This window comes from Balaenoptera physalus (assembly GCF_965194825.1).
Source record: "Balaenoptera physalus genome assembly, chromosome: 5".
Taxonomy (NCBI): domain Eukaryota; kingdom Metazoa; phylum Chordata; class Mammalia; order Artiodactyla; family Balaenopteridae; genus Balaenoptera; species Balaenoptera physalus.
The window spans coordinates 99894715-99920684 of record NC_138884.1 but is presented as its reverse complement, the minus strand read 5'-3'; the positions used below and the strand labels follow the sequence as shown (position 1 = coordinate 99920684).

General features: G+C 42.9%; 1 protein-coding gene and 1 long non-coding RNA gene across 3 annotated transcripts in view; one reads left to right on the top strand and one right to left on the bottom strand.

Annotated features, from left to right (window-relative positions):
- The window catches only part of LOC309660948, a 32062-nt gene extending 17101 nt beyond the window's left edge, over positions 1–14961 (top strand). Inside the window, exon 2 of the long non-coding RNA XR_014263748.1 lies at positions 14828–14961. This is a non-coding gene — a long non-coding RNA (uncharacterized lncRNA). The remainder of the gene's footprint in view (positions 1–14827) is intronic.
- PPARGC1A (PPARG coactivator 1 alpha) overlaps positions 1–25970 on the bottom strand; it is a 467754-nt gene that overhangs the window by 259932 nt on the left and 181852 nt on the right. The window lies entirely within an intron of this gene.

The window sequence follows — 25970 nt, the reverse complement described above, 5'->3', positions numbered from 1 at the left end:
GTGCTTGAAAATATCCTTTCAACTGAGCAAAAATTTACATAATTTACATTTTACATACATATTTAACTCTCATGGTAAAAACATAATCTCACTCAACTGGCAAATGAGCTACTATTAACATACTTTATTAATAATATGAGAAATCCTATTTAAATTAAGAAATTGAATCTCTTTAGAACTTCAAGTCAGTACATAGCATCTAGCAATTGTGCTTTAAGGTGTATTTCACAAGATATGTCTGTATGCAAGAAACAGTCATGAAATGAGTAATGCTTTTAAGCAGGCAGATGACTCCATTGCTGCCTAAGTAGTAACTTCAGAAGTAATAACAGTAACTGTAATAGAAGTAGTGGTAATAGTATAGTTACAATATTACTAAATTGCTGCAGGCATTGCTCTAAATGTGTCATATGTGTTATCATATTTAATCCTCACAACCCTATGAATTTTTATTACTATCCCTTTTTACAGATGAAGACATTGAGGCATAACAAGGAAGTTAAGTATTGCCTCAGATCACGTAGAGCTGGAATTTAAACTGAGAAAGACTTAAGAACCTGAGACTTTTTACACTTCTCTGGGACACACCTCACTTACATGAGTACAAGGAAGGTGAGATTGGATTCTAGCCCATGTCTGTGTGATTACAGAATGTACTCCCTGATTATAAGACTTCAGTTGTGTTTTAGGAGATTCCCATGTCCTTTGGGCAAATACGGTCCAGAGGGACCTGTCTCATGAGTTCAGAGTATATGACCAGCCATCTTCATCCAAGAAGCAGCTATGAATTAGGTCTGGATAGTGATGGAAATTAAAATGAATGTTCATCAGAAAAGTGGTTCTATAGGCCTTAGTTGAGAACCTTGTTCATTTCCAGAGTGAAAGTGGGAGGGATGAAAGGATGAAGAAAAGAGAAGAGAAAGGAAAGAGAAAATTTTTATTAAACAACTATTAAGTGCCAAGAACAGTGCTGAGCACTTTATGTATAAGAACCCATTTCATCAAAGCACAGAATTCACAAAAAGAGCCACAAAAGTGATCAAAAACCAATGCTAAGTTACAGAAAAATTAAGAAAACTAGATTGACTTATTAGGAAAAAGTCAGCTCTTTATTTTGCAAATTAGAGAACTTTAGTTGGGAGTGCTTCAATGCAATGCCCCAAGTTACACATTAAGTTAACACTAAATCCAAGACTGGACCCGTCCACTGGATTTCCCTCTGCCCCAGTCTCCATGTTTGCATCCAACTCAAAGGGGGTATCTTTGCTGTGCCCTCCCACTTCTCCACTGGTGTCTGGCACCCAACAGGATGGCTACTATCAAAAAGTAGATCACATCTCAGCTGAGACACGTTATCCCCAGTATTGATTAGTGACAAAGTCATCAATCTGAATCAGGGATACCCCTTGTCAGACTGGACAAAAGGGAGCAGTGGTGGGTACCAAGCTTGACTTTCTAACATATATAAAAGGTTTTGTTTGCTCTTCCTCTTTCTTTAGGGAGAAAAGGACAGATATTATGAGCTAGCTATTTGTATTTTATAGATGGGAAAACTGAGTTTCAAAGAGGTGAATAAATTGGGCTAAAGTTACTTATCTTGGAAATGGCAGACTTACGGCCCAGCTGTAGGATTGCTGAACAAAAGTTTCACCGGTGGCAATGAAGTGCATATGTTTATGTCTATGCCTTTCACTTTGGATCTAAGATAATACCTTCCAGGCAACCAGTTCTTTTTTTTTTTTTTTAATCTATTTATTTATTTATGGCTGCGTTGGGTCTTGGTTACTGTGCACGGGCCTTCTTGAGTTGTGGCGAGCAGGGGGGCTACTCTTTGTTGCAGTGCACGGGCTTCTCCTTGCGGTGGCTTCTCTTGTTGTGGTGCATCGGCTCTAGGCGCGGGGGCTTCCGTAGTTGTGGCACTCGGGCTCAGTAGTTGTGGCGCACGGGCTTAGTTGCTCGGCGACATGTGGGATCTTCCCGGACCAGGGCTGGAGCCCGTGTCCCCTGCGTTGGCAGGTGGATTCTTAACCACTACGACACCAGGGAAGTCCCCCAATTCTTTTTTCTAAAGGCATGTTCTGCTTAGGCTGACAGAAAATAGCCATTCTCCTTCCAACCCTAGGAGGAGTCACCAGGTCGGTTCCTACCTGCCCAATTAGGGAAGTATTATGGCATAGAGAATAAATTACCCCCTTGTCGTTTAGCTCAATTTTCTTTTGTTTTTCTTAGAATAATAAAAGAAGAATGTCTTCTTTGTGCTCATATGCAATGTTCAGAGCTCTGTTTCTGGCAATTTTAGCCATTAACTGGAAAAAGAAAAGCCCCCAATTCTTTGTTGATATGCTGTCAATATTGCCAATACAGGGGACCTTACACAACAGGGACCTTATTTTTCCTAGAATGATTCCAGAGGCAGCTAGATTGGAGTTAACTAGGTGTGTAGCCTTGAACAATCTCTTTTGACATTCCCAAGCCTCAATTTCCTGATCTTTCTTTTCCTAACTTCATTGAAGTATAATTGGCAAATAAATTGGCAAGTGATTTAAAGTGTACAACATGATGATTTTATATACATTTACATTGTGAAAGGGTTCCCCCCTCCCCACTGCACTGAGTTAATTAACACATCCATCACCTTACATATTTACTGATTTTTTTTTTTTTTTGGAGAATATTTGAGTTCCATTTTCTGATCTTTAAAATAAGGAAAATAATACTGCCTACTGCACAGGGTGATTGTGAGGCATAAAATACTTAGGGTGCCACCCTGCACCCAATAGGATGGCTACTACCAAAAAGGCAGAAAATAACAAGTGTTGGCCAGGATGTGGAGAAACTGGAACACTTGTGCTCTGTTGGTGAAAACGTAAAATGGGCCACTGCTGTGGAAAACCATATGGAGGTTCCTCAAAAAATTTAAAATGGAATCCAAAAGAATTGAAAGCAGGACCTCAAAGAGATATTTTATACCCATATACATAGCAGCATTATTCACAAGAGCCAAGATGTGGAAGCAACTAAAGTGTCCAACAACAGATGAAAGATAAGCCAAATGTGGTATACACGTACAGTGGAATATTATGTGGCCTTAAAAAGAAAGGAAATTCTGACACATGCTACGCTATGGATGAACCTAGAGCATATTATGCTAAGTGAAATAAGCCAGTCACGGAAAGACAAATACTGATGCCACTTACACGAGATACCTAGAAAAGTCAAATTCATGGAGAGTGGAATGGTAGTTCCCAAGAGCTGGAGGAAGGGAGAATGGGGAATCATCGTTTAATGGGTATAGCGTTTCAGTTTTGCAAGCTGAAAAGAGTTCTGGAGATGGAAGGTGGTAATGGTTGCACAACAACGTGAATGTACTTAATATCATTTAAAATACACTTAAAAATGGTTAAGATCGTTTTTTAAAAAAGGCAGGACGACAGCCAACTTGGGGGAGGGGAAGCAATGACATAAAATTGTAAATGCCTGCAATGAAAAAAGAAAAAGTACTTAGCACAGGGCTGGCCCGTTGCGATTATTGAGTGAATGTTGAACCACTGGTAAAGATGTCAGGGAAGGTGGTGGTGAAGTGGGGATGATGTGGTGGACACAGTGATGCACGGGGTATTGATGCAGCGTGTGCCTACCTCTCCTCCCTCGAAGAGGCCGGCTTCCTCAGAGAGAGATGCGCGCTCTCCGTCTCAGAATGCAAAGCAACACGAAATGAACTGACTTCTCTTGCACAAGACGAGCCCCGTGTGAGAGCCCAATACAGGTAGGAACTGAGCAGGCCCAGCGTGGTGGTGACAAAGCATAGCACTGGGGGAACTGTTTCAGCAACGGGAAAAACGTGTTTTAATTAGGTTGGTTGGTCGGTGGTTCCCAAAGCAATGGGCTCGGAGCGGAAGGCAGAGAGTGTGCATGCGCATGAGCGCAAGACAGCAGCGAGAGATGGAGAGAGAGGGGAGAATGATTGACTGGGGAGAAGGGGCACAATCTGCTGTAAACAGCCCGTGAGGTTCTGAGTGAGCGACTCGAACCGCAGAGAGCGAACTCCTGCACTTTTGGATCTTAGGGGCCAGTGGCATCTTCTTGTGGCACCTGGTGAGAAGCCCTGCCCTAAAGGGATGGCGGGGGCGCCGGGTGACTGCGCCATCACTCCCACTTCCTCAGCTGACTCCGCCTGTTTTTTGACGACTAGGAAGGCCAGTGAGGTGAGCGTCTCAGAGTCCAAGGCTAATAACGATAATAAACCTGCAAGAATGAAATTGACTCCACAGAATAAAATTTTGAAAGTGAGACAGTTCTCTACAGTTCTCTGTCATTTCTGTCTCGGATTATGCTGGGGAAGGTTGAACACAATTTTAGTGAGAAATCGATTGTAATTGGCACTCTGCATGCTCTCTGGCAGAGGACACTGAAAACAGGCTCTCCTGACATCGGCAGGCGAATTCACTTCTGCTGCCAACACCCTCGCAAAGGAGCCCGAGTTCGGGGCCCCTCTTCCCACCACCGTGCTGGGAAGACATTGATTTTGCAGCCCTCTCCTCTTGTTGATGAGATCAACGATAAATTTGGGAAAGGAAACAAAGGGATGAGTGCAGGGCAACTAGTGAAAAGTACAGCTGAGAAGATAGAGATAAAAACTGCAGGTAAGAGTCTGTGCTAAGGACCGGGAATTTCTAGGATACAGCTGACCAGAGAGAAGAAGGAAAAATAACTCTGTGTGTGGGGTAGGGGCGTGGTGTTGGACGTGTTTTTTTAGTGTGTTTTACCAATAAAACCCAACAAAAGATCTCTTCCTAAGCTCTTTTCCATGTTTCTTTCAGTCAAGCTGCACTGCTTTAACCAAAGAAAACGTGCCAATACTGCACTATCCAAGAAGGAAAATCTGAACGAAATGCACAGTAAGGTAGCAGGAGCAAAAGATAAAAATGTGCTTTCTAATGCAATGCTATCCTGACCTTTCCAAGGGGAACAGCAGCTGGCCTCACCAGACTCACGGATTACAGGACTTTCCTCAGAATTTATACAACGTATTGATGCAAATCCACCCAAAGTATCCTTTATTTAGGTGGGAATTGCAATGTTGGAGGCTTAAGCCTCACCCACATGTACCTCGGGATGCACTGTCCCCATGACAAGGCCAAGTGAACTGCTTTCGAACAGTAAACAGCCAGCAGTTTTCAAGCTTCATACTTAGCATCTTGCTGACAAGCATCCTGAGTCCCTCCCGAGGTTTTCTTTGGTGTGGGAGAGAGAAAAGGAGAGCCACAGCCGTTTCTCCTCTTCCAAAGGGCCAGATGCATTTGACTCTGTACCCATGCTCATTCCTGCCCAGCCCCCCATCCTGGGCACAGCTGTGGCTGCCACACATTCTTGACAGGGGTCACTTCCCTGAAAAGCATGATGGCATCTTCAAGACAACTTCCCATGCAGAACGACAGCCAAATGTTGCCAGCTTCCCAACTGCCTTCACAATCTGGGTTCAGCACCCTGCGGGAGGATGTCCCTCCCATCCCCGCCTGTGGGGTCCCCAGCTATTTTCAACTCCTGTAGCAATGATCCCTTTTCTCCATGTTACTCCCAGCAGCCACCAAAAGCTAGGGCAACATGACCCTAAATGATCGTTCGAAGTCCCAGCAATCCCAAAGCCACCCAGGTCCCCATCTCTCATGACGCTCTTCTAGAAGGAGTGAATTGGGAGTTGCCTCCCTGACCTCCAGCTCCACCACACACAAGCTCACCTTCGACCCTACCTCATGCACCTGGCACTGGGGAGCTCTCAGCATCTACCTTCCACAAAGGTTCATCACAGAGCTATTTTTTCCAGACTCTTGAGCTTACCAGCAGCACGTGGCTTTGAGCTCTGAAGATCCAAATCCAGAAAGACTGAACTTCATCTGATTAAAGCCCAGGAAGTTAAAAACAAACGAACAAAAATATAATACAACAAACAAGCACAAAAGTTGGAAGTATTTGCTGGTCTGCATACTGCCACACAAGCAGACCTTGGAAACAGGCTTTCTTCCATTTTGTAAGCAAACCACCAAGGAGCACAATTTCAGGAAATATATGCCATTAAAGAATATTACAAGCAGCTCACTGCAGTAACACCTATAATTTTTCATTCATTTTAATATGCCCGTTTTTCACGTTTAGAATTTCTAGTAACTCTCCCTTATTATGTTCTCTTGGTTGGTGTGCCTACATAATCGGATAAGCATTTGTCTAATACTGGGTTGTGCTATTTTTAAAAGTACTTTTGTGGAACAACAAAAACAAAAACAAAAACAAAAAATCACTATAAAAAAAAAAAGCACCCAAGCACTGCATTTTAATATTTAAGTCTTTCTAAGGTTGAGGAAAAGATGTATTTTTTAAAAAGGGATTTTAAGGAAATGCGTTCAGATTGTCAATTGACCACAATGTCCTTGCCACTTGGACTTCTCAAATCAAATCCTTCTTTTTGCCAGGTGAAGGGGAAAGGGTAGTGTTTCATGAGGTCTTCCTTGGAAATCTTAATATAAATGCATAAAAATAGTAGCAATGAGTACACTTTAGTAAAAATAACATTTATTGAGTGATCACTACATGCCAGGGTTTTACATAAATTAACCCATTTAATCCTAACAAAAATCCTGTAAGATACAAATTAAACGTATCCCCATTTTACAGATGAGGACATTAAGGCACCTACCACATACCACGCACAGAGTTAACTATTTTACATACATTACTACTTTCATCCTTGCAACTCTCATGGTTATCCTCATGGCATCAACATCTTTGCCTTAAAAAATGAAGAAAAAGTAGGTCAAAGACTTATAGGATGTGCCAAACATCATAAAGGAATTCAGCCCAGAGCCACTCCTTCCAGAAGCCACACTCTTAATCACCATGTTAATGTAGTGCTGATAAACTTTCTCTACAAACTGACCCAGTTTTCACTGTCCCAGCCTTAAATGGGTGAAGGCGGTTGGATTCACGATGCTGAAGAACAGCCACCTTGGCTGGGATCGGGGTTTGGCCTGATGACTTGATTCCATGCGTGCAGACAACTTGGGAGAGGCTTCACTGAGCTGGGCAAGTGTGGCCAAAGGGAGGCTGGACAAGTGTCTTAGAAACTGCATAAAGTTCATGGCCACAACCATCCCATCGCTGCTTCCTTGGTGCTCACACCGACCACCAGAGGAAGATGAAGATCCTCTTTCCCTCCAAGCACCGAGAATTATCCTCAACACAAGAAATATTTGCTTGTCCTTCAGAGAGGAGTCAGGATTGGGAGAAAGATCATATATTGGACCATGGTCAGCTGACTGGGCCAAGAGAAGGTGGTCAAGGACATACTCACACTGTGGAGACCTAAATGGCCTCCTTTCTCTTGGTTTTATTTCAACTCCAAGCCTGTCTTAGATGCCACTTGTGAGCATCAATTTAGACCAACAGTTCCAAGAGAAAGGCCACAGAGACCAGGATGCCCAAGAGCTTGGATTCCAAGGGACCACAGCAAGCCAGCAAGCTGACTCAACCGCTTCAAGTCTCTTCCTCCACCATACCTTCACATAGTACCATGACAAGAGTCTGGGGGGACCAGAGTCTCAGTTATTAATTGAATGTGGTACTTTGTCATCCATGTAATCTTCTTCAGGCACTTCATGGGAAGAAGTGATCATGGCTCTGGCAGGTCTGGTCAAGGCTTTCGCACGTGGAACCCTGGACCCTACCAAGTACACCATGCCATAAAACATATCCTACCATCTACTTATACTCCAAGCAACAAACAAAGCGCCTCACCAACTCCATCCTAGGATGTTATTCCAACATTAAAGACCTGAGAAGCAGGGAAATGGCATGACTTGGCCTCAAGAGAGCAATGTTGATGTCCTTCCCTAATGGTACTGGGGATGCACTACAGGTGACAAGGATACTATTCTCATGCCTGCAGGAGACTCTTGACTCTTGATACCTCCTAAAATCCCATAGGACATGACTAGCATTCAACTAGATCAAGTGTTTCAGAACAGCTTTTGTTTACCCATTAAATGAACCAGGTGTTCACCATCTAATTCCTAATAGGTAAAGTGTGCCAGCCTCATCAAGGCTAGTTTGGGAAGAATATAATCTGCAAGTAGAATTTCCCGGACATGAATCACCTCTTCCTCTGTACTCCCACAGCACCATGGACCAATCTCTATAGCAGCTTATCTCACAACCCTGTGATTATTCATCTGCAGGTCTGCTCCCCCGTCCAGCCTGGGGCCAACCACCGGCAGGGCAGAAGCTCCATCCTATGCTACTCTGTATCCCTGGTGCCACACAGTCTATGGCCCACCATCAGAGCTTTACAAATGGTTAGCAAATGCTTAGTGAAGCACCGCCCCAGCCATTTTTTCAGTTTTCTTCCGTAGCCAGACACTAAGTGCTGGAAAATAAAACTGAAGCATTGTCTCCTGGTATCAACCCAAATAGTCAGATACGTGCCTTCAAAATGGATGCCTCATCTATAAATGTCTTTCAATCATTTTTTTAAATCCATGTATTTTTTTCCAGACGTAGAAGTCCTCCCATTTACACAGAAAAACGTAGAACTACCCTTTATTCCTCCTGAACAACTTCAAAGTAAAGAAGAAAATATAGCCATAGTCCTAGAATTCTGGACCTTATAACGGATGGTCTACCGCCTCCAGAATCCTCAGGACCCCTTCACTTTGGATGATACTCTCCTCTTGGCCGCCATCTTTCCAGACTGAGGGAGAGATTTTTGTTGCCTTTCTGTGAGAGAGCCCCTTCTCCTTGACCATTATAGATGTCCTCCCAAGTGGGCCTTTTTCATACTTTCTGAAAGTTCTGTAACTGAAACCATTCACTACTCTCCAACCATGGATTCTGAGCTGGCAGATATAATTGGCAAGGTTGGCAGAGAAGTGAAAAACCAAACCGGCCATAAGAGTCAACTCCCTCAAGCCTGACAAGAGGGAAACCAAAGTCAGAGAGAGGAGACGAGACTAATTGCCCTGTCTCCCTCCAGCTTGTTCAGGGCACACTGTGTTTTCTTTCGTTTAAACAAAGGCCCTTCCCCCATTCTGCCAAGGGCTCCGAAGACTTTCCTGGGATCTGGCCCAGGGCATTGCCCCGCCACTCAGTAGGTAGGGAGCGACTTCTGCCAAGTCACTTAACTGCCCAATCTCCAGTTCCTCATGTGTAAAATTGGGATAATATTTCTCCAGTGACATCTCAGGTCCCTAGCGATAAATATTAATGTCCGTAGAGGGCTTTGAGATCCCGCAGTGAAGGATGCAGCAGGGTGTTATTTTTATGACGTTGCAGCTTCCATAAAGCATCAAATTCAATGAGAAAGAGGAGAGAGGGGGCACTGGGCTGGAACTAAGGCTAATACAGGCAGATGCTGGTGGAGCGTCCCCTACTGCTAATGCAACCCGACAGTCACCTGCAAGTCTGCTGCTATTCCAGTCCCGGGGCTTTCATTTTCACTGGTGACCTCGTTCACTGCTTCCCCATCCCCGCCTCCGGCAAGCATAGGAATCCCTATTTAACATCATATTAATATGGAACTTCATAACGCTGATATGGATCTGCGTATTCCCAACATCAGGGGGCCTGCCCGGCAGTCTGCTGGCATCAGCATGCTCCTCAGCAGGGAATCTGTGTTCAAGGCTCTGGAGTGGGCCAGCCTTCCAGAGCTGGCCAGACGCCCACATCCCACCTGCCCAAGCAGCACCTCCCCACCCTCCTTCCTCTCCCAGCCGAGGCTTTCCAGGCCCCCAGGCACCAAAACGGAGTGAAGACTGCTGTGCAGAGAATTCTGTGACCAGAAAAGAAGCTGATTTTATTTGGGGATAAAAACGTAGAAGAGGAATCCTATAAGGACAAAGAACGGGGAAGATAATTCAATGGTCATAAGAAAGGATGGAAGGGGGTTGTTACAATGTGATGCCCTGTCTGCATAGCAGGTCAGTGATCATTCATTCTTGATGTGTCCACAAGGTCTCTGGAGACTTGGTTGAGGAAAAAGGACTATGGGGTCTGCTGCAGTGGAGGGTCAGGGGTAGTGAGTCCAGGGGTAGTTGCAGTAGTTCATTGTGTGGGACGTGGACCACAGACCAAGAGGGAAAGAGTCCAGGGCAGGAGGGAATGGGAGTAACTCTTCCCTCATCTCCCTGATGTGGGTGGGAAAACCAGAGCTGTCCCAAGAGTTGGCAAACCAGGACTGTCAGATCTGGTTAGAGCTGTCAGTGAGCACAGGGCGGAAGCCAAAGATTGGAGAAGATGCCATGGAACTAGACTCTGCCAAAAATGTGATCAAAAGCCCACTCAAGATGCTCATATACATACACACAAGGCAGCTGTCCTTCCTGACATGCCCCTCTGCTGCCCCTTGTCCTCTTGTAACAACTCTTCTTCAAAATTCCCTCTGCACCTTCCTTTTCCAGATTTCATCTATATAAAACCCTGTCCCAGGGCTTCCCTGGTGGGGCAGTGGCTAAGAAACCGCCTGCCAGTGCAGGGGACACGGGTTCAAGCCCTGGTCCGGGAAGATCCCACATGCCGCAGAGCAGCTAAGCCCATGCACCACAACTACTGAGCCTGTGCTCTAGAGCCCGTGAGCCACAACTACTGAGCCCACGCACCACAACTACTGAAGCCTGCGCACCTAGAGCCTGTGCTCCACAACAAGAGAAGCCACCGCAATGAGAAGCCCGTGCACCACAACAAAGAGTAGCCCCCGCTCGCCTCAACTAGAGAAAGCCTGTGCGCAGCAACGAAGACCCAACGCAGCCAAAAATAAATAAATTTTAAAAAACAAACAAAAAGCAACCCTGTTCTTTCTGGATTTTTAAGTGCCGACATGTACATCTTGCTAACTATGAAATGACTGCTCATCCTGCCTTATGAAAACCGCCCCTCATGGTCCTCACATACAATCCAGGTTAGTGGATGTTGGGCTTCAAAAAATAAGGAAAATAAAGATGATCATCTAGAACATAAAAGCTGGGGGACTTGGTCCTAACACATCATTAAGAAAGTTGTGCATCAAGCCCTTTAAAGAATGGATTCAGGAACACCTTACAACCTGTTAAGGAGGAATGGTTATTCCTCACTTGTCTTGTTTCCACGGGGGAAGCTGTCATTTAAAGACTATCAGCCTCCCTCCACCCCTTGCCTCCCTCCTTTCCAGGGCAGGAGAAGGGACTTAACTTGACTGGCAAATTTGGAAGAAGGAACCCAACCTGGGTAGTTCAGTCCCTTCTGGGTCCTCTCATGAGGTCCTGTCTTACCTGCATCTGCTCTCCCACGCAGGACTCTTGCTCTGCCAGTCTCTGGGTGGTCAATTTAACTCTGGTGTGCAGACTTTAGAAAGACTCTCCCCCACAGAGTGATGGCATGTCCTTTGTTCAAGCTTCTATCTGCAATAGCACTGACCGTTTGATCTTCAGCTCATTGCCCCCCATGCCTACCCAACTCAGGTGGAGAAGTGATCCCCAAAACCCCAATGCAACTCAGCTTCTTCTCTGTTGGCCATGCACTCAGTGTGGCTAAGAAAAGGGGTGCATGAAAAGATGAAAAGATGCTCAACATCGCTAATTATTAGAGAAATGCAAATCAAAACTACAACAAGGTACCACCTCACACCAGTCGGAATGGCCATCATTAAAAAGTCTACAAATAATAAATGCTGGAGAGGGTGTGGAGAAAAGAGAATCCTCTTACACTGTTGGTGGGAATGTATACTGGTGCAGCCACTATGGAAAACAGTATGGAGGTTCCTCAAAAAACTAAAAATAGAGTTGCTGTATGATCCAGCAATCCCATTTCTGGGCATATATCTGCAGAAAACTACAATTCAAAAAGATACATTCACCCCTGTGTTCATAGGAGCACTATTTACAATAACCAAGACATGGAAACAACCTAAATGTCCATCGATGGAGGAATGGATAAAGAAGATGTGGTACATATATACAGTGGCATACTACTCAGCCACAAAAAAGAATGAAATAATGCCATTTGCAGCAACATGGATGGACCTAGAGATTATCATACTAAGTGGAGTAAGTCAGACAAAGACAAATACCATATGATGTCACCTATATATGGAATCTAAACTATGACACAAATGAACTTATCTACAAAACAAAAACTCACAGACATAGAGAACAGACTTGTGGTTGCCAAGGGGGCGTGGGTGGGGGAGGGGTGGATTGGGAGTTTGGGATTAGCAGATGCAAACTTTTAGATATAGAATGGATAAACAGCAAGTTCCTACTGTATAGCACAGGGAACTATATTCAATGTCCTGGGATGAACCATAATGGAAAAGAATATGAAAAAGAATATATATACAAGAATATATACATAAGAATATATATATATATGAATATATAAAGAATATATATATAAGAATATATATATATAAGAATATATATAAGAATATATATATGTGTATAACTGAATCACTTTGCTGTACAGCAGAAATTAACACAATATTGTAAATCAACTATACTTCAACAAAAAAAGAAAGAAAAAGGGTGTGTTTAATAGAATCTATCCCTTGCTTCTGTTGGACTGCTCGTAGGCCAGTTCAGTGCTACAGTTTGTCCCTGTTGAGAACAGCCCTCAGTCTGAAAGCTACAGCCTCCATGAGCTTTTTACCTCCCTGACTCCCAAGAAGGCACCACAAGGTCTGAGCAAATTCCCTTTCCTAGGACACTGAGACCTGAGGGGGTTATGAAGCCAGTAAGAGAAAAGGACAAAAGCCAACATCAATCTTACGTGTCCATTCACACATCTGTTGATTCATCACGCATTTACTGAGAAACCACTGTGTGCTGTGCCCTCTGCAGGACCAAGCCCAGGTGGGAATGGGCACCCTCCATCCCTTCTCAGAAGCCCTGGAGGAACTTTCCTGTGGGATACTAGATACCTACCCACCCTGGAAATCAGAAATCCGATTTCCAATGCAAATGGGTTTCAGCCTCTGGTTTCCACAAAATCTCAAACTACAACTTCACCTCTCTTTGCCTTGGTCTCCACTGAGTCCCTCCCTCTCAGGGGTCCTCCAAGACTCGTGACTGATAGAGCCACAGGGGGGAGGATGATTGAAGTTGAGCCTCGAGCTCAGGGCAAATCAGCTGGAAGGATGTCTGGAAAACAAGCGGAGGGAAAATCGCCTTCCACAAACTCTTGCCAAGTGAGTAAAGTAGCCATTTATTTTTTTAGGGTGGTAGGGATGGTGATTGGTTGTTTGCAAAAAAAAAAACAACAAAAAAAAACTAATATTTAAAAATGTATTTCAGACGAAAGAGAGTTTTAAAAGTAGAATTATGACCCTCTAAAAAAGAGCTGCCACAAATCTCCATTAGCATAATGGCACCACAACGCTATCAAAACCCTGTTCGCGCAGCCCTCTGCCCATCTCCGGATACCAGATAAAGGGAGCAAGAATATTATTCAGGGGTCTGTCCCTCCATCAGGGAGGGGACAGTTTGTATATGGGGAGCACCCACTAGAGTTAACGGGAGCCACAGATGTAAATCCCCAGGCACTGGAAGGGGAAATGGTTCCCTGGGATTTTCCGCCAAGAACCCATCCAGTGTGACAGGTACTTAGGGACCAGAAAGTCCTCGTCATCAGCCCAGCCCCGCTCTGGGAGTGATTTGCAACCTCACCCCAAGTATGAGAGATTGAAATAGTCTTTCTTTGCTGTGACATCTATAGCCTCCCATGTTTTCTGCCTTTAGATATTGTGCCACTGAAGCCTAGTCTGAGACAAATGCCATTTTAATTTGCTTTAGGCGGTGAAGGCCAATACACATTTCACTGGAGAAAGTTATGTGTTTTAGTTGCTTTATGAAGACATAGCATATGCCCTGACACAGTTAAATGATTAACAGATTACTCCAAATGCCTTTGGCATAGACTATCTATACATTCATTAGCCAGAACCATTTGTCTTCTTGATAAAACTAAAATTACTTATATAGCAGGTTTACTTTCCATGATTAATAAATGATAAAAATCTAAATTATCCATCTGAAATGTCTCTTTTTGGCCATTAATCTCACATTTATCAGCTTCTATAACACATATTAGTAATACAAAAATTCAATTTTCCAAGTATTTTAATTTGCTAAGAAAAACAAAACACGTTCAATGCAAAGAAGGATCTCAATGACTAGGAAATTCTATAATGATTCCGAAATAGTCAAGGAGTGAAAAGACAGAGTTTGCTTTAAATATGCTTTATGAAAACAGATAAACAAAATCTGGGGTGTAGACAGGCCTCAAGATGTTCCCAAAAAGCAATCCCTCGCTCAAACTTCTTTCCAGCAGCAAGCCATCAGAATGAGTGGAGAGTTTAGTCTCATTCTGTCTGTGCTCAAAAGGACAAAATGAAGAGCACGCTCAGAAACAGAGCTGGGCGTGGAACGATCTAGAATCCACTAAAGGTCAAAATGCAAGCATTGCATGTGTCCGAGAAAGTGAGCTTCCAGAACAGGTTTAGCTCAAGGGGAAGCCTTGGGAATTGGATCCTTCTGTCAGCTTTGTTAAATGTTTAAGACCGTCTGTCCTCCAATTAAACTGATCAAGGGAGTCCAGGATGGTCTGTTAGCAACTCTGCTCAGGAGAACACTCATTAAAAGGCCCGAGGCTGGGCTTCCCTGGTGGCGCAGTGGTTGAGAATCCGCCTGCCAATGCAGGGGAGACATGGGTTCGAGCCCTGGTCTGGGAAGATCCCACATGCCGCGGAGCGACTAGGCCCATGAGCCACAACTACTGAGCCTGCGCGTCTGGAGCCTGTGCTCCGCAACAGGAGAGGCCCGCGCACCGCGATGAAGAGTGGCCCCCGCTTGCCGCAACTAGAGAAAGCCCTCGCACAGAAACGAAGACCCAACACAGCCATAAATAAATAAATAAATAAATAAATAACATGAAGAAAAAAAAAAAAAAAAAAAGCCCCGAGGCTGATTCCGGACCTCCATCTCAGGCACTCACTTCTGCTGTCAGCGACTGATTTCTCTGAATTCCAACTGCCAGAGTAACGGTGGAGGCTGAGCCGTGCCACCCCCGCTGCCAGAAAAGGAGGAGGGAGACATCTGCCACTGTCCTGAGTCACCAGTTACTCACCTTGGTGACTCACTGAGGGCCCTGAACAGAACGGCTCCTGGAAGGACGTGTGTGTGTGTGTGTGTGTGTGTGTGTGTGTGTGTGTGTGTGTGTTCACTCACCTATGTTTACAGACAGGCCCCGGGCCCTCGTGGGGGTCTGACACTCTGCTAGGCATAGGGCATGTGGTGCTGGGGAAGAAAACCTCTGTCTAACCCTTCAGGAAGCCACAGTTAAAGGAGGTAAAAAGACTAGTAAAGAGGGGACTGCACTGCCATTTGCAGCAACCTGGATGACCTAGAGATGATCATATTAAGTGAAGTAAGCCAGACAGGGAAGGACAAACACCATATATCGCTTATATGTGGAATCTAAAAAAATGATACAAAGGAACTTATTTACAAACAGAAAGAGACTCACAGACATAGAAAACAAACTTGTGGTTACCAAAGGGGAAAGGCAGGAAGGGATAAATTAGGGATTGGGCATAAACAGATACACACTACTATATATAAAATAGATAAACAACATGGAGCTACTGTATAGCACAGGGAACTATAGTCAATATCCTGTAATAACCTATAATGGAAAAGAATCTGAAAAAGAATATATATATATATTTATACATAACTGCATCATTTTGCTGTACACCTGAAACACTGTAAATCAAGTATACTTCAATAAAAAAATAGAGAGAGAGAGAGAGAGAGAGAACAATAAAAAAAGTTCAAAAAAAGAGGGGATTGCAGTACAAAGTGATAAATGCTGGGGAAGGAATGACTATGGTTCCTATGGACATGTGACTCAGCTTTTAAGAAAGGAGGAGGGAAGACGCAGTACACGCCTTCTGGAAGAGGTGACTGACAAAATTAAGTTAACAGAAGGTGGGAAGATTGTTCCAGTCAGAGGGAACAGGATGTACAAAAGTCCAGACGTGTGAGAGAACCCTCTTTTACTTATCCCTTCACTTTTTCACCCATCCTTCACAGAGCATCTGCTCTACACTAGGCGCTACCCTAGGCAGTAGGGTTACGGTGGGGGGTGACCGACATGGCCCTGCCTTCAAGCGGCTTCGGGGAATTGCAAATTAATTCTGTGACTGGCGCACAGTGTGTGGGAGGGGCGGGGGAGGGGAGAATGAGGGCTGAGAGCAGAAGCTGGGGAAGTAAGCATGGCTTAATCCGTGTCACATTTAGGATTTGGATGTTACACCCAGCGCCACTGTGTCTGTGTGTATGTGCGCATATGCATGTATATTGTGGGATGAGTGTGGTACCAGAACAGGACACACACACCTGGCCTGAACTGAAGTCAAAGGGAAAGGTACGTAGTCATGTTCACTTAGTCACAGCCTTAAGTGAGCAGTGCATCCTACCCTGAAGGGGACACTAGTACTGCCCCCTACACACCCAACTTTCTCTCACACCACTCAGTACCCCAAATCCTCTACCTCATCACAGCACTCTCTTCATGGCCCTTCGTGTACCATCACGGTACCTCATCCTGCGCTCCAGCCTTCTCCCGTGCTGGATCCACCAGGACCACCTTCCACAACGGGGCTGGAGTGAAATGAGCAGCACAGAGGTAGAGTCAGACCTGCGTTCTGATCTCAGCCCTGCTCCTGGGCAAGGTGCTTGGTGGTGATAGTCATAACTGTACCTGGTATCTATTGAGCATTTAATACATGCCAGGCACTTGACATGCATTAACTCCACTAACCCATTCAAATTTCACAGTAATGCTACCTAGGTCGGTACTTTTATGATCTCCATTCTACAAAGAGGAAAACTAAGGCAAAGAAAGGTTCAGTGTCTTGCCTGTGGTCACACAGCTAGTAAAATGGTAGTGCCTAGAGCCAATCCCAGGAACTTTGGCTCCAGAGTGTATACTTTTAACCACGCTACCTACTTCTCTTGGGTGCCTTGATTTCCTCAACTTTAAGGTGGATCTAGTAATACTGATGTTCAGTGAGGATTAAATGAGTAACTTCAGTGCCCAGCACAGTACACACTCAAAAAATATTGATTTCCTCTGTCTATTTCAGTCCTCCTTGTTTCCAGAGGCCAGGTCAAATCTGTGCTTTTTCATGAAGTCTTTCCCAGACATTGAGTCTATATTGACCTGTTCTTTCTTTGAAATCTCCTCCAGCTTAGCATGTCTGCCACTAATGTTGGCACTGGTCATACTGTTATGTATTGTTATTGAATTATTTCAAGATTTCTTGGTTTTTCCAACATCATACATATCTTGGGCCAGTAATCAGGTCTTATCTTCCCCAGGAGCCCGGGCATTGCTAAGTGCATGGGTTTTCAGAGTGGGTTGGCAGAATAAAGAACAAGTAAATACTACAGGCATCCACATGTGGAATAAATACCCGTTGGAAAAGAAATCAAGTAATTTATAAATTAGTTGAGATAGGGGTTTTTGTACATATCTCCATCCATCCTACAGATTCCAAGGAACTTAAATTTCAAGTTATGTTCTAATCATTTATTTAAATTCTCTTGCTTCCTTAAGTATCTATTTTCTTTTACTGTCCAAAGGCAGAAATCCCCAGGTCAACACAGGGAAAGAGGGGCTAACTGCTCAACAAATTTGAATGTGGGTATTCATTTTTCACTCTCTAAAGCATGAGATGCCCTCCTACACTCAAGTCAATGACTTTCACTTAGGAGGAAGCAAACGCATTAATAAAATACATAAACACTCTCTAATGGCAATAAATCTTAAGAATAATTGACCTCATCTAATCAAAGTTTACAAGTGGCTTTAGGTCCCAAGCCTTATAAACTCTAAACTAGAGGCAAGGCTGGGTGGCTGAGGGGAAGGAAAAATGCATCGGGAGCCTAGTTTGGCTTTGAGCTGTGGTTCCACAACTTTCTACCTGTGTAACTTCCCTGAGTGTCAGTTTGCCATCTGCATCAGCGTTTTAGATGGAAAAAACCTGTCATCTTGAAAGCATGCCACGCATATACGGTATTACAGTCATAAAAAGGGCCAGGAACCAATCCAAAGTGTAGGGATTAGAAATATGAGTCATACTAAGTACAAATGATTGTGAGGGATGTAGCCCGGAACTCTTCACTGAGTGCACTTCTGGGGGTGGTTAGCAAGGTAGAGCCCCCCTGACATATGGGAGGAAGTCAGAACCTAAATGATACGTGGAAAGGTTTTCCCATGCATATACGCCACACAGAACTATATCCGAATGCAGGATGCACTTCAGAACAACAAACTTTTTCAGAAGTGCTACACCTTAGTCACAATGGCAAACATATTCAGCAAATGGTCTGTACAATGCAGTAAAGAACCTCTTTGTTTTATCCGCTGGAGTGCTTTGTGGATCAGGAAGTGAGATATTAGAGTGAAAAGATCACACGTAGATCTTACTCTGTCTTCTGTCGAGACCACTGGTCTATGGAAAACAAAGCAAAACAGAGAGTACTCAGATTCCAGAAACCACAGAATTAGAGACAGAGAAAAGGGGCAGTTCCTCTCCACTCCTCTGCTGGGACAGCAGAATCATTCCTTAAGTGCTAGACCCTAAGCCTTTGTTAGTCCAGCCCAGTGTTCCGCAAACTACGATCCATGAGCCAAATCCAGCTGACCGCCTATTCCTGTACAGCTCTGTGACCTGAGAATGGTTTCCATAGTTTTAAATGGTTGAAAACAATATGAAAAAAAGAAGACTGTGTGACATATGAAAATTACATGAAATTCAAATTCCTGTGACCATAAATAAAGTTTGATTGGCCCATAGCCATGTTCACTTGTCTACATCTTGTCTGTAGCCACTTTTGGGCTACAACAGCAGAGTTGAGTAATGGCAACAGAGACTTTATGGCTGGCAAAGCCCAAAATGTTTACTCTCTGGTTCTTTATAGAATAATTTTGCCAACCACTTGTCTAGGCCAATTATGTTTTCTTTCAGTTGGTGAAACTGACCTATCTAGCCTGGCTGCTACCTGATCAAACTCTTTCTGACCTTAAGACTGGATTTCAAATGTGTCAGCCTCTGTTCAAGATAGTTCCTAGAACTCCAGAACACTTTCTTGACTCTTGCCTCTAATTTACCGTCACCACTTCCATATGTATAGATAGCCCCCCATGAACACATGGACCCCAAATTCTGACTTCTATTTCCCCACTCTTTATACTCTGATTTCCTCTGTCTATTACACTGTCTTCCATAATTCCTGAACCATCAATACTCTGTTTCTCATCAAATGACAAACTGAAGGAACCATCAGGTACGGAAAGATGTTACTGGAACTTAATATTAACATTAGAAAGTTCCTACCAGCTATACTTTCTAACACTACATAGTTCCCTGTATCAATAATGCTTTATTTTTCCTGTTCCAAATTGCCTGTTTCTTTCTTTTTTTTCTTGCCAAACTGGGTCAATTTTACAGGTACATTACAATTTCATAGGTATGTTATAATTTGCACTAGTCTCTAAAAGACAAATGCATCACTCCTATTGCATTCACGTTAACTAGCATTTTAAAATAGTCTTAACTGTCTGAAGAAGAGACCTAGTTTATCACAGCACTACTCAGGATGTACCTGAATTGTGTCAAAACACATCCTGAGAAGCAGTAGAGTAAAGGGGAAAGGGCATCAGACCCAAGTTTTCGTTCACAGAGTGCCATAAACTAAATGTTTGACCTTGGACTAGTCACGGACAAGTCACTCTTTAGACTTGCTTGTCTTCATTTACAAGTGAATTACTTCAGGTCCTGAGGAGCTTTCCCATTCTCACATTCCCTAATTCCAGGAAAATAACTCATGCATAGATTCTAATTTGTCATTTAGCATCACATAAGAATTTGAAATATTAAATAGCAATTTGAATCAGAGTATTTAAGTTTTTGTTTTGTTCTGTTTCGTTAGGGCCTGAGAAGCAGGACAGGGTAATGGTATTTACCACTAAGGAACAGGGCTCAAAGTGAAGAGAGGTGGGCCAATTGTTTTTCATTACAAGTCCTTTTGAAACATTTGATTTTTTAAAGAAAATATAAGCACATATTATAAAAAAATATATAAAAAATTTTTTAAATTTTAATTAAACCTAGAAGAGACTTTAGATTACTTGTAATTCACACCTTGATGGATGGGGCTAGACGTACTACTGAATTTTAGACATGCGTGTGGATTTTACACACATTTCCCAAGGGTCACTGAGAGGACCAAGTGGGGTTAAATGACCCTAAAGTCCCTTCCAATACCAGATTCTATACTTCGACCTCCCCTCAATGCTCTCATTGTCTCTCTGAACGATTCTCATTTCATGAGCAAGCTTCTCCCTGGGAACTAGGCAGGTGGAAAGTTTCAGCTTTTAAACTTCATTTATGTGTGAGTCCTCCCAGCAACAAAAAAATTAATGAGATTAAAATAAAAATACTTTACTGCTTCAAAACCTCAAAAAAATCATTTAAAATAGGTCTTGTATGAGATTTATCCCTTGAGGCTAAAATAAAGCATTAGAGTTTTTTGTTAAGAGAAACATTTCCTCAAATTGAAAGAAAACAGAGCTGTAATGGAAATATGAATGCAGGCTTTGCAGTTGCAACCATGTAATATAACATTAGAATTCTGCATTTGTGAATTGCTCTAATTTTATGTACGTATATTTTTCAACAGGAATAGCATTTCTTTAGCTTTATAGATTTTTTCACTCATTTAATTGGTGATATAATTACTTGCTCTTATAAATCTGAAAATTAGGAATTCAAACACACACAAACAAAGAAAAGCTTGATTCTTAATGGCTTAGCCATTTTCCCCAGTGCATTGTCAGCCCCTCAGCGGGAATCTACAGGCCCTGTGCACCCAATGATCAAAGATTTCTAAGCTACCCTTCCTGAAATGCACATACAAACTTCTCCAGGCAACCTCAAGCAGCCTCAGTATTTTGAACCACGATTGTCTGAAAGGTCTATGGTATTTTAAAGGACTGAGGGTGACTCAGCCTTGCTCAGAGGTGCTAGCTACAGCAATCCAATGACTCCTAGAAAGGCCCATTGGTGCCAGGGAGACAAAACCAGGTGGAAACATTGGCGCAATGCAACTGCATGGGGATTGCTGGCCAAGAGAGACTTGCTAAAGGAAAGTCACTGGGTGGAAGTTGCTTGAAGCACTCAGAGTCACAGTGACTAACTTGCATTGAGTCACAAATTAAGTCTAACTGCAGTTACACTAAAGAGACGTGTCAACAAGCGCTCCCAGGATAGCATGGAGGTCCAGATGTCTTAAAATATTCCCTGATGTCTTCCTTCATTTAATACAGCAAGGTGATCCAGAAAAGTTTTAGTTTTTCTAAGAGACAGTCTTCAGAGCATTCTGACCACTGGTGAACTTTATCCATAATAAAAATGGAGAGGTATGTGTGTGTATGTTTATGTGTGAGGGAAGTGGCTGGAGTGTTCCTAAGAGTCAAGAGGAGAAACATTAAGGATAGTAGGGAGTTTATGTTCGTAAGCCCTGTTCTTATTTCTGCGTTTCCTTCTCTTGAACCCTGGACCTCCCCAAAACTCACCCCTATTCCTGCAAATCCAAACTTCAAACAGCTGAAACCAACCTCAGATGAAAAGAGCCACATGCCCTGAGCACCTTGTATGTGCAGGCCCTGTGGGGGTGGTAGTGAGATGATGATGACGATGATGGTGGTGTTATTTTCTTGTTTAATCCTCATGGCAGCCCTGTGAGGCAGCTACTGTTATTATCACCATTTTACAGATGGTGAAACACAGAAATTAGCACAAAGAGGTTAGGAAATCGTCAAGTTCTCACAGGTCTTAAGAGGTAGAACCAGGATTTGGACCGTTTAATGCTACTGACCAGCATTAAACTTGACCTCTCCCCTTTACAGGCAATCATGAGGAATTGCTGGTCAACTGTGGGTCTCAATTGGTGGAATGTGAGCATGTTGGGGTGGAGGAGAGAGGACAGGGAAGAGCTGTGATGTCTTTGGACCCCTTGTCGGCTCCTGGCGGGTATCCAGCCCCCCTACCCAAAGGCAGACATGGAAACAGCACTCAGCCTGGATGCCCAGACCCTCCTCCTCACCCATGTAGAGGGTCTTGTAAGAGCAAGTCATCACCAGAAGGAAAAGGGGATTGGTCCAGCAAACACTGGGAAGGGAGGGTCCCAACAAATAGGATTTCCAGTAACTGTAAAATCCCTAGAAAAGAAAGGGGGAAGGAAAACGATAGTCTTGGGGGCCAGAGGGACCTGAGAAGTCACTACCTACTACTACCTGTGTGGGCTTCGGTACCCTCCAGAGAACCAACATCCCCATCCTTCAGCTCCCTCATCTGAGAATGGGAATCATTATATAATTATATATCTGTAGGTTTGACATGAGAATTAAACATAAACTACCACACACATCAGCATTGTTTTACCTAAGTTGCCTTCCCCCGATTTCCTAATTACTTCCTTCTCCATAGAAGTCATTTCTCCCACAGGCTCCTTTGCCCACCTTTACGTGCCCTAATCTTTCTACTGTAAAATCAGCCTTGCTCTTTCATTCCTTCATAGAATTCTCTGAAATTTTGGATAAAGTACTCTCCCTGCGATAATTCCCACTGACTGAAAACATTTGTCCAGTGCAGTGAGATGCAAATAATTGGATGCTTTGGTCCGTAAGCGTCTGCCCGACCAAGTGTTTCCTATATCCCTAACTCTGCACAGAGATATGTTTAGATTTTTTGAACCACAAGCATAAACAGAGGACAATGAATGAAAGATCCCACCTTCCCCAAGTGGCAGAGTGTGTTTTCCCTAAAGCAGAGGGAAGGGAAATCCTCCTGATACCCCTCACAGATTCCAGCTTTTTGCTCCAGAGATACCTAGGGTGCCCTAAGCATCCCCTCCCTTCCCTTCAAGCCCCAGATGCCAATTGCAGTCTCAGGTGAGAGAGACAAATGCCTCATTTCCCTAGAGGTGAAGACAAATATTTCCCCCTCTGCAGAATCCTTCAGGTTTGTATGAGCCCATCTCCACCTCATATACCAGAGAACAGGGCTTGTCATCGAATAATACATCATGTTTTGAAAATACTCTGTACCACAACTGGTGTGTTTCTTAAGAACAAGAAATTGCCACATGGGCTTCACACTGTAGACCAAGCAACCTAGTGGTCCATTTTGCTTCCTTGTGAAAATGTGTGATCGGCAGTGGTCTCCACCAGGGCTAAGCTCCAAAGATAGAGATCAAGGCTAAGCATCTCCCTGTTGCTTAGCAACTTCTTGAAACTATCATCCATGAAATTTTCAAATAATTCTCAAGCCCACTGTCATACTCAGAGATGTCCCGTGGAGAAGTATGCTGAATTACTGAGAGAAATAACAAACCTGTAATATATTATTACTACCAGTTCTGCTCCAGTTGTCAAATACCACTACCAAAGGTCAGACCTTTTTCTAACCCATGCCAGTGGTTGGTGAAGGCAGGAGACCTAACACTGGTACCATACCACTTTGACTAGATTCCCTACAAATCTCCCTGTTCCTCCTATATTTTTATGCCATAGTTCCCAACAACCATGTAATGTGATATTAACATTATAAATATGTTAAAAAGGTACAATATTTGTAGTGATTTCTGGGATCAACTGCTTCCCCTGCTCCCCACCCCACAACTATGCTTCTGCTGTTATTACAATCATTAACATATCAAAGGTCTTCTGTGACCTGGGCACTGTGTTCATCCCTCTACATTCATAATCTGATTTAATCTTATGAAGTGACTACTATTTTTATTCCCATTTTACGGATGAGAAAACCAAAGCTTGGATAGATGAACTAGCTTGCCCAAGATCAGACAGCTAATCAACGGAGAAGGTAGCCCTCAAACCCAGACCCAGGGTAACAACAAAGGCAGCCCATTCAAATCACAATTTATATATAAATTCTGCCTATTCTTAGAAAATAATTTCCTTAACAGCACAATTACCGCATCTCAGAGTGAAACTCACATAAAATACATGATAAAAATCACTGGTTACCTACTTTAATTCAATACAAGTTTATGGAGAGAGGAATTTCTATTGAGTCAGCCAACTTGGAGGTATGGGAAGAGCTAGAGAAAGGCAGAAGATGTATTTTGATAGACCTTTCTGCCACAGTCAGGACCAAGACTAGACAGATAGCTAAGTTCTAGTTCTGGCTCTACCATGAGCTTGCTGCAAAACCTTGAACAAATCATCCAACCCTTAGGCTCATTTCCTTGTTTGTAAATTATAACAGTCCCTCTAATCAGGTTGTTGCATCAGATATTATCTACTGACTTTTAAATATGGAAGCGGAGGATTAGGTCTTACACCACCCCTACCGACACATACACTTCCTCTACTCTCACCCTCCTAGTACACTTATGTCATAGTGTTTTGTAAAATAAATTATATTCATGTTATGTTACGTTATTAAAAACTATTTGTTTTGTTCACTGCTGAGCTATGTAGTGTCTCATAATTAAATTTTCTTTCTTACATACTTTTTTGTTTTCCCTGGAGTTAATAGTTGTCTGCATTTTTTATTTCCCTTTTCTTTTTTTCACTCAGTGACAAATTCTTTGTCAGAGCTGAAAAAAACTTCTCAATATGTTCACTTCAGACAGATGTTCAGTTCCATTTTTTTCCAGAAGGCATCCCTCCAGGAGTCCTTAATCCTCTTGCTCTGATCTGGACTGGCTTCTCTTCAGCAATTCAGCACAGCTGACATCCTAGAGCTCCCTTCTGCCATCATCCCAGGAATATCCTTTGCCTCTCTTATTTCCTGGATCCCATATCTTCCTCCTTCTTGATTTACTCTCTTGTTTTTAATGGCGCACATCCTTTAGTAGCTTTCTGAGACATTTGTAAAGATCTTGCAATCTGAAAATATCTTATCTGAACAACCTTACATTCATTATCTTATTTAGTCCTATGAGATGCTTCCAATTTTATTCCCATAGCAGTGAGAGGCAGTAGCAGGATATTGACTTCTAGGTTGAAAATCAGTTAAGATTTTGAATATAATACTCTAGTCTCTTCTAGCTTCGAGTGGTAAGTTTCAATGTTATTCTCAGTCCGCTGTATGTGACCTGTTTTTTTTTTTTTTTTTCTGGAATCATTTAGTATATTTTATTTATTCCAAATGTTCTGATATTTTTCAGTGATATGTCTACGTGTGTATGTGTGTATTTCATTTGTTATGCTGGCATTAAGTAAATGGACCCTTACATTTGTAAACTCATGTCTTTCGGTTCAAAAGAATTCTCTTATATTATTTCTTTAACAGTGGCAGTCCCTCCATTTCATCTGGTATCACTTTCTGAATCTCCTCTGGATTTTAGACTTCCTAAGTTGTTCATCAAATTTTCTTGTTTTGTCATACAGAGTGAAGTAAGTGAGAAAGAGAAAAACAAATACAGTATGCTAACACATATATATGGAATCTAAGGAAAAAAAGGTCATGAAGAACCTAGTGGCAAGACGGGAATAAAGACACAGACCTACTAGAGAATGGACTTGAGGATATGGGGAGGGGGAAGGGTAAGCTGGGACAAAGTTAGAGAGTGGCATGGACATATATACACTACCAAACGTAAAATAGATAGCTAGTGGGAAGCAACCGCATAGCACAGGGAGATCAGCTCTGTGCTTTGTGACCCCCTAGAGGTGTGGGATAGGGAGGGTGGGAGGGAGGGAGATGCAAGAGGGAAGAGATATGGGAACATATGTATATGTATAACTGATTCATTTTGTTATAAAGCAGAAACTAACACACCATTGTAAAGCAATTATACTCCAATAAAGATGTTAAAAAAAATAAAATTTTTCTTGTTTTTTTTTCTTGTCTTTTT